The sequence below is a fragment of the Typha angustifolia genome, chromosome 3 (assembly GCF_048772165.1).
Source record: "Typha angustifolia cultivar Huaian chromosome 3, ASM4877216v1, whole genome shotgun sequence".
In the NCBI taxonomy this organism is placed as follows: domain Eukaryota; kingdom Viridiplantae; phylum Streptophyta; class Magnoliopsida; order Poales; family Typhaceae; genus Typha; species Typha angustifolia.
In genome coordinates, this window is record NC_133241.1 from 4,544,784 (window position 1) to 4,552,654 (window position 7,871).

A 7,871-nucleotide genomic window follows, 5' to 3' on the forward strand; every position below is an offset into this window, starting at 1 on the left:
TAGATTTCGCATGGCATGTCTACTTTGATCTTTGATCCTATCCTTATGCTAGATTTTGAATAGGTTGCTAGCTTAATTATCCTTGATTGGATGAATTTTGTTTGATAATGTTTTCTGTGGTATAGTAGTACCGGATCTTGTGGTTTCAAGTTCATAAGATATTAATTTGGGTTTGATAGATCCATCTTTTGCTGGATTTTGGGAATCTGAAATCAGGGACAACTTTCCTGTATAATCGATTGAAAGGATAAGGGAGTCTTTTGTGATATCAGCTTGGTTGATGTGGTTGGTACAGTTTTCATGTCTTACAACCTTTATAGATCTCTTTCAGTGGAAATGATAAAAATTGCTACATTGTTCTGGTTGGATAGCTGGTATTTTCTTCAGCAGTATCACATACAGATGCAGCACTGGTATTTTCTTCAGCAGTATCACATACAGATGCAGCACTAGTTCTTTTACGCTTATTTATCTGGTCGCTTTTTGGGCCATCAGACAGAGGATGATCTTGAGAGCACAATTTCAAGGACATCTTTGATTATGCTCGGTAGATTTGTAAGTTGACTTGTGTCGAACTATATTCTTCAGACTTGTAGGCACATTATTAATTCTTGAAGACTGTTCTGTTTGGATTGCGCAGAAAGTAGTTGTTATCTCATACGAAAAGATACCCTTTGCTGAATCCTAATTCTCTATTTGCCATCGTTTTGCCAAATTTTGTAATTTGCAGTTTTGGTAATATTTGGAGCCAGCTTTTTCCTCCTCTATGATTGAAACTTAACAAGGGAAACAGCTTCTCATGTCATGTCAGCTATCTTGTGGTCCTTGCTGGATTGATTTATGCACTGATATGTCTTAGTACAACTTCTTTTAGATCAGCTATAAGTAATTCAGTGAATTTACCAATGTATAGAAATTTGTAAGAGGGTTTTAGCAGGGTAACATATAAATGCATAGAAATTTCTCATCAGTTGTTCCTTGAAATTCCATTTTCTACTCTGCAAATGACATATGGTATATTGTATAGTCAATGAGGTATGATTTATTATCTTGTACTGACTGATGAAGACAATATGGATGGCGGACTAAATTTGTCGAATATATTTAAATTTGATTTTTTTTTTAATTTCATTGTTTAAAACTTCTTTTAACCTTGGCACTTTCTTTTGACTTACAAGTTACTGATATAATATTAATTTGCAATATATTTTATTTTTCTTGCACAAAAAGTCTATCCTCCTTTACTTGTTATTGTGTGCTTGATATAGAATGGAACTGTTTTCCTTTCTCTCTCTTTGGTCTTCACTTGCAAACTCATTCTCTGTTATGTAGGTTCATACTTAAGCTTGTACTAGATTATCTTGCAGATCATTAATGACTTAGTCGGAAACATTTTAAGACATTGTAGAAGTATATGAACAATGTTTTCTGTGATATTAGTAAATGGTAATTGAACCACTTGAAGCTGTTCTATTCATAATTTCTAGTATGAGTTTATCTATAGATTAAACTATTAAAAGCAATTCAAGCCTGTAATTAGGTGTGATATTGGTTGTCATATTTTTGTGTTTATGTCTCACATACATGGGGAAAAAGATATTCAAGTAACTTTCTTCTCTAATTTAGAATATGAAATATAACTCTTTTTTTAATTTCTTTTTTTTTTGTGTGTATTTAATAATGGAGGTTGGTCTCTGGAATTTGAAATATAATTTGTGTACTTTGTGTTAGTCTTTTATATTACCCAATGATTATTTTTCAGTTGATTCATGAGGTCATCAGAGTGGTGAGATGCCAAGATGCTTTTTGTTCCTTATTTAATATTTCTTTCATGTGTATGTTGGAGATATATGTTGTACACTTTGGTATTCCATCTTTGACAAATTAGTTGGGGGAATTACGCAATTGAGCAAATTTTAGATCAGCAGATCCAATATCTTCTTCTGAAGTTAAGGAGCAGCCAGGTCGACACTACCAAATTTGACGAGCACAAGAGGCATACTATATTATAAGTTGTGATTCTATCTCTCTCCTAATTCTGCTTTCCAAAGACAGATCTTAGAATATCTCCACAGGAGTCCTATTGGTGGGCATTCCGGGTTTCACAAGACTTAGCATTCCGGGGTTCACAAGACTTATCATCGGGTTAAGAGAGATTTTTATTGGCCCCACTTAAAGAAAGAAGTTCGTGAGTTCATAGAAGGGTGCGATATTTGTCAACGTACCAAATCAAAGAATTTACATCCTACTGGTCTTCTGCAACCTCTTGAGATTCCTAGCAAAATTTGGACATCCATATCAATGGATTTTATTGAAGACTGCTCAAATCACAAGGCAAATTTGTCATATTCGTGGTGGTTGATCGCCTCTCAAAGCATGCTCATTTTATATATCTCTCTCATCCATTTATAGCTTCTTCCTTAGCACAGGTGTTTCTTGATAATGTGTTCAAACTCCACGGGATGTCTAAATCTATAGTAAGTGATCGAGATAAAATTTTCATTAGTAAGTTCTAGAAGGAATTTTTCACTTTGCAAGGTATCTCACTTAACATGAGTTCGGCATACCCTCCTCAATCCGAAACTGAAGTCGTAAATAAATGTGTGGAGCAATATTTGCGTGCTTTTTGTGGATTAAAACCTAGAGAGTGGAGTTACTGGCTCTCATTAGCAGAATTTGGTATAATACTAACCAGCACTCATCTATAGGAATCACTCCCTATGAGGCAGTATATGGAGTAGCTCCTCGTCGACTTATCTCCTATGTTAACGGAGAGACCAAGGTAGCAGCAGTAGAGGAAGCTTTGCGCAGCAAAGAAGAGATTATGTAGCTTTTGTGAGATAATTTGCGAAAGGCCCAAGAACGAATAAAGACCTTAGAGAACAAGCATCGTACAGATAGGCATTATGAGGTGGGCGACATGGGTTTTTTATGCCTTCAACCTTGTCGTCAGCAATCAATCAACTTGAGGTCCAACCTTGAGCTCTCTCATATTTATTACGGGCTGTACAAAATTTTAGAACGGATTGGAGCTGTTGCCTATAAGCTTGAGCTACCTTCGACGTCCAAGGTGCATCCAGTGTTTTATATCTCTTGCCCAAAAAAGAAGATTGGATCTAGGAATATTCTATAGACCCAATTACCTGAGACGATGTTGAAGGGTTATTTGTGGTGGAGCCACTCAAAATCTTAGATCGTCGCATGGTAAAGCAAGGCAATCGTGCTATCACAAAGGTCTTAGTTCAATGGAAGGGTGTAGAGAAGGAAGAAGCTACCTAGGAAATCTCTCACAATCTGCTTGAGAAGTTCCCAAATTTTCGCGACGAGGACGATCACGATGTTAGCGGAGGGGAACGCTGTGGTCCATCCTTTTTCCCTCAATCTATGCAGAGTGGTTAGAGTTGGATGGATTACGATAAATCGGGCTAGAGGCCAACTTTGCTTTTCTTATTTGCTTTGTTTTCTTTATTTGAATAACGGGGAGTTGGCAATCCCAATGTTCTTGCAGAGATTCTCTCTAGGATTAAGGAGTCTATTCATTCTTATCTTGGGGGAGTTGTAGGGGGAGGGGGGATGAATTGTTTGTTAGACTTTGGAGGGTATGAGTTACCTCGAAGAACTCATGAATAACTTGACTTGGAGTCTTCTTCTTGAGTAGTTTTTTTGTCTCTATTACTTGCCTTATCATTAGTTGTGGAGCTGATCTAAAGTTGCAAACTGGCAGGTATTTGATTTGTTTCTTCTACCAGTTATGTTTGACCATTGCACTTCCTTCTGTACTTACAAGTGTGATATTATCTCTCAAGCATGTTTTATTTTTCTTGCTGTGGGGGAATGCTAAATTGATTGTAAGGCAACATAATTGATTTGTTATGCTAGAGTTACTTGTTTTACATGATGTTTTTCTTTTCTTTTGTTTATTTCTTTTGTACAATAGGGCTGTAAATTTTGATGAGGGTGCTTGATATAAGATGAAGATATTTTCCTTTATTTGTTTTCTACATGCGAACTCAAGCTTGTTCAGTGTTTTATAGTTACACACTTGTGCTAGCCCAAATAAGTTTTTTTTTTTTTTGCTAGAATTAATTTATATTTATGGTTACAAAGGGATGTTCAAGGATTAAGTTATCTTGCTGGCAATTGATGACCGGTCTAAAAACTAGGATTTGTGATGCAGAACAACGTTTTGATTGTAGAGTTGAGAAGAAAAAGTAGGAAGAAATAATCAAATCCGTGGAATCCACCAATCGGGGTGTCGGAATTCACCGACGTTGGAATCCACCAACAAACACTCAATAGGCAAAAGCTCTCAAAATATTTATTAACCCATAAAAGATGATTACAAGGCTTTACATAGGCCAAATAAAGTAAAAGATAAAAGATGAAAATAGCCCTAGAAAGTGACTAGTCACAATCCTCGTGAAGTCAAAGGTCCACGGGTGCAGCCCTTTTGTGTTTACGAGAATAAACGTGATGAAAAGTGGTGTCCCTACCAACTCTCCCAGGGTGGAAGAAACCCGACCCAGTCGAGTGGCTCTGATAGTACTCCAAAATGTCAGGGTCAAGTTGTTGTAACTCCTCGCGAGTGATCCACGTACAATTAGACTCTGGTCGCCCGTGCCATCGAACGAGAAAACGGTGAACCCTTCCTTCTGTAGTAGATATTATCTGATCATCTAAAATAGCGTCTATCTTTTCTTGTGATGTGGATGGGAAAGGAGAAGTGATAGATGGCACAGCAGGAATGTCTGGAAGGGTAGTAGATGTAGCATAGAATTCGATGGGGATATGCATAGGTGGATGGTAGGCTGCTAGATCCTCAATATTAAAAGTAAAACTAATGCCATTATAAGAGGGAATATCAATGATAAAAGTGTTAGCACCAATACGTTCCAGAACTTGGAAAGGTCTTGCACAACGGGCATGCAACTTCCGAACAGCTCCCAAAGGGAATCGTTCAGGTCTGAGACGAATCATAATATGATCTCCAACATCAAACTCCTTGGCACGTTTGTGCAAGTCGGCATGTATTTTATACTGGTGATTACTCGCCTTAAGTCGCTTAGTGATCTCTTGATGCAAAGAATGAATATGATGTACAAATGCTTCGGCAGACTCAGAGATTCTAGAATGAGATGATATAGGCAACAAATCTAGAGGTTTGCGTGCTTTAAAACCATGAACAACTTCAAATGGGCTCATGCCAATAAACCTATTAATGGAGTTATTATATGCAAATTGAGCTATAGGAAGAATGGCATCCCAATTTTTGTTATGATTACCCACGAGACAGCACAAAAGATTTTCAAGACTACGATTAACGACCTCGGTTTGACCATCGGTTTGAGGATAATAGGCAGTAGAAAATTTTAATTTTGTGCCAACCATATGCCATAAGGTTTTCCAAAAATAGCTCATAGAGCGAACATCCCAGTCGGAAACAATAGTTTTTGGAAGACCATATAACTTCACGATATGGGCAAAATACAATTTAGCCACTTGTGACGCATCAAAGGTCTTAGCACAAGTAATAAAATGCGCCATCTTAGAGAAGCGATCCACAACCATGAGGATTGAATCATGTTTTCTAAATGTGCGAAGCAATCCCAGGACAAAATCCATACTAACATCCTGCCACGAGCGATTAAGCACAGGTAACGGAGTGTAAAGTCCAGTATTTTGTTTTCTGTGCTTTTTTAACTAACAAGTCCTACATTGACCAACTAATTTTGCGAAGTCACATTTAAGACTTGGCCAGTAGAATTGGTGCTCCACTTCCTCAATGGTCTTATCACGTCCAAAATAACCCGATAGGCCACCGGCATGGATCTCCCAAACAAGGAAGTCACGCATGGACGTACGGGAAACACAAAGCTTGTTAGCCTTAAATTAGGAACCATTTTGGAGGGAATAATTGTCCAAAGCTAAGTTTGGATCAGTTAGCAAAGTGAGAATGATTTTATCAAAGTCCGGACAAGTTGTATAATCTTCCTTCATTTTGTCAAACCCGGTGACTTTGATGCTAATGGTAGACAGAAGGTTAACCCTTTGGCTAAACGTATCAGCCGCCTTATTCTCAACCCCAGCTCTATGTTTGAGTACAAAAGTGTACTCCTGTAAGAACTCGATCCAACGAGCATGTCTCGAATTTAGTTTCTTTTGAGAATTTAGGAATCAAAGAGCTTCATGGTCAGAATAAAGCACGAATTCATGTGGAAGTAAATAATGGCGCCAATAGCGTAAAGCTTGAATAACCGTATAAAATTCCTTATCGTAAGTGGAGTACTTTGCTTAGCCTCATTTAGTTTTTCGATGAAATAAGCAACAGGATGGCGTTCCTGGCTAAGGACACAGCCAATCCCAATGCTCGAGGCATCACATTCCACCTCGAAAGCTTTAAAAAAGTCAGTAAGACGCATTACAGGCGCTATTATCATTTTCTTCTTAATCTTTTCAAAAGCCTTATTTGTTGCCTTACTCCAATGAAAATCTCCTTTCTTTAAGCAAGTAGTGATCGACGACATGATAGTACTAAACTCTCGAATGAAGCGGCGATAAAAAGTAGCAAGGCCATGAAAGCTACGCACATCATGAATATTTCGTGGTTTCGGCCAATCAACAATTGCCTTGACCTTCATAGGGTCAGCGCGGACTCCTTCTGAAGTAAGCACAAATCCTAAGAAGATGACTTGATCGACAAGAAAATAACACTTCTTCCTATTGCCAAAGAGTTGAGCAGCACAAAGCGCTAGATAGACTTGACGCAAATGGTCCAAATGAAGCTCTTTTGATTGACTATAAATCAAAATGTCATCAAAATTAGCCCACGAATGGGCGAAGCACTTGTGTCATAACACGCATGAAAGTGCTTGGGGCATTTGATAAACCGAAAGGCATTTGATAAACCGAAAGGCATTACCAACCATTCATACAACCCGTCTTTTGTCTTAAAAGCAGTTTTCCATTCATCGCCTATGCGAATTCTGATTTGGTGATAACAACTTTTAAGATCGATCTTAGAGAAAATTGAAGCTCCCGCCATCATATCAAGCATGTCATCAAGTTGTGGAATGGGAAAATGATATTTGACTGTTATTCTATTGATGGCTCGACTATTGACACACATATGCCAAGACTCATCATTCTTTAGCGTAAGCAAGGCAGGCACAGAAGGACTTAGGCTCTCGCGGATAAAATCCTTTATAAGAAGTTCATTTACTTGATGTTGCAGTTCAACATGTTCTTTGGGGCTCATTTGATAGTGTGGCAAGTTTGGGAGAGACACTCCAGGGACAAAGTCAATTACATGTTGGATATCGCGTAAAGGAGGCAATTGGTCCAGCAGATCATCTGGAAACACATCTTGAAACTCATTTAGTAGAGCAGATTCATCGAATGATGGAGTGAGGGTAGTGCTCCCAACTTCACAAGCCACCAAGGCAAACACAATAGAGCCTTGGTTTGCTTCCTTTTTAAATTGTTTAGAATTTATTATGTGCAAACCCTTTTTACTTGGAGTATTTTTCTTGTTATCTTTATTAATTGTTTTAGGGCGCATAGGATTTATCTTAATCTTTTTGCCTTTAAAATTGAAAGAGCATAAGTTGGAACGCCCAAAAATAGTTACATCATGATCAAATAACCAAGGGCAGCCTAAAATGATATGCCCTACATCCATAAGCACAATGTTACACCACACATCTTTCTTATAAGAAAGGAAAGTGATAGGAACAAGGCATCTCTCATTTATAGCAATGGAAGAATCATTTACCCAAGATACCTTACAAGGATTCGGATGAGGTGTAGACTTTAACGCCAGGCAAGATATAATGTTAGAAGAGACGGTGTTAATACAACTCCCACTGTCGATG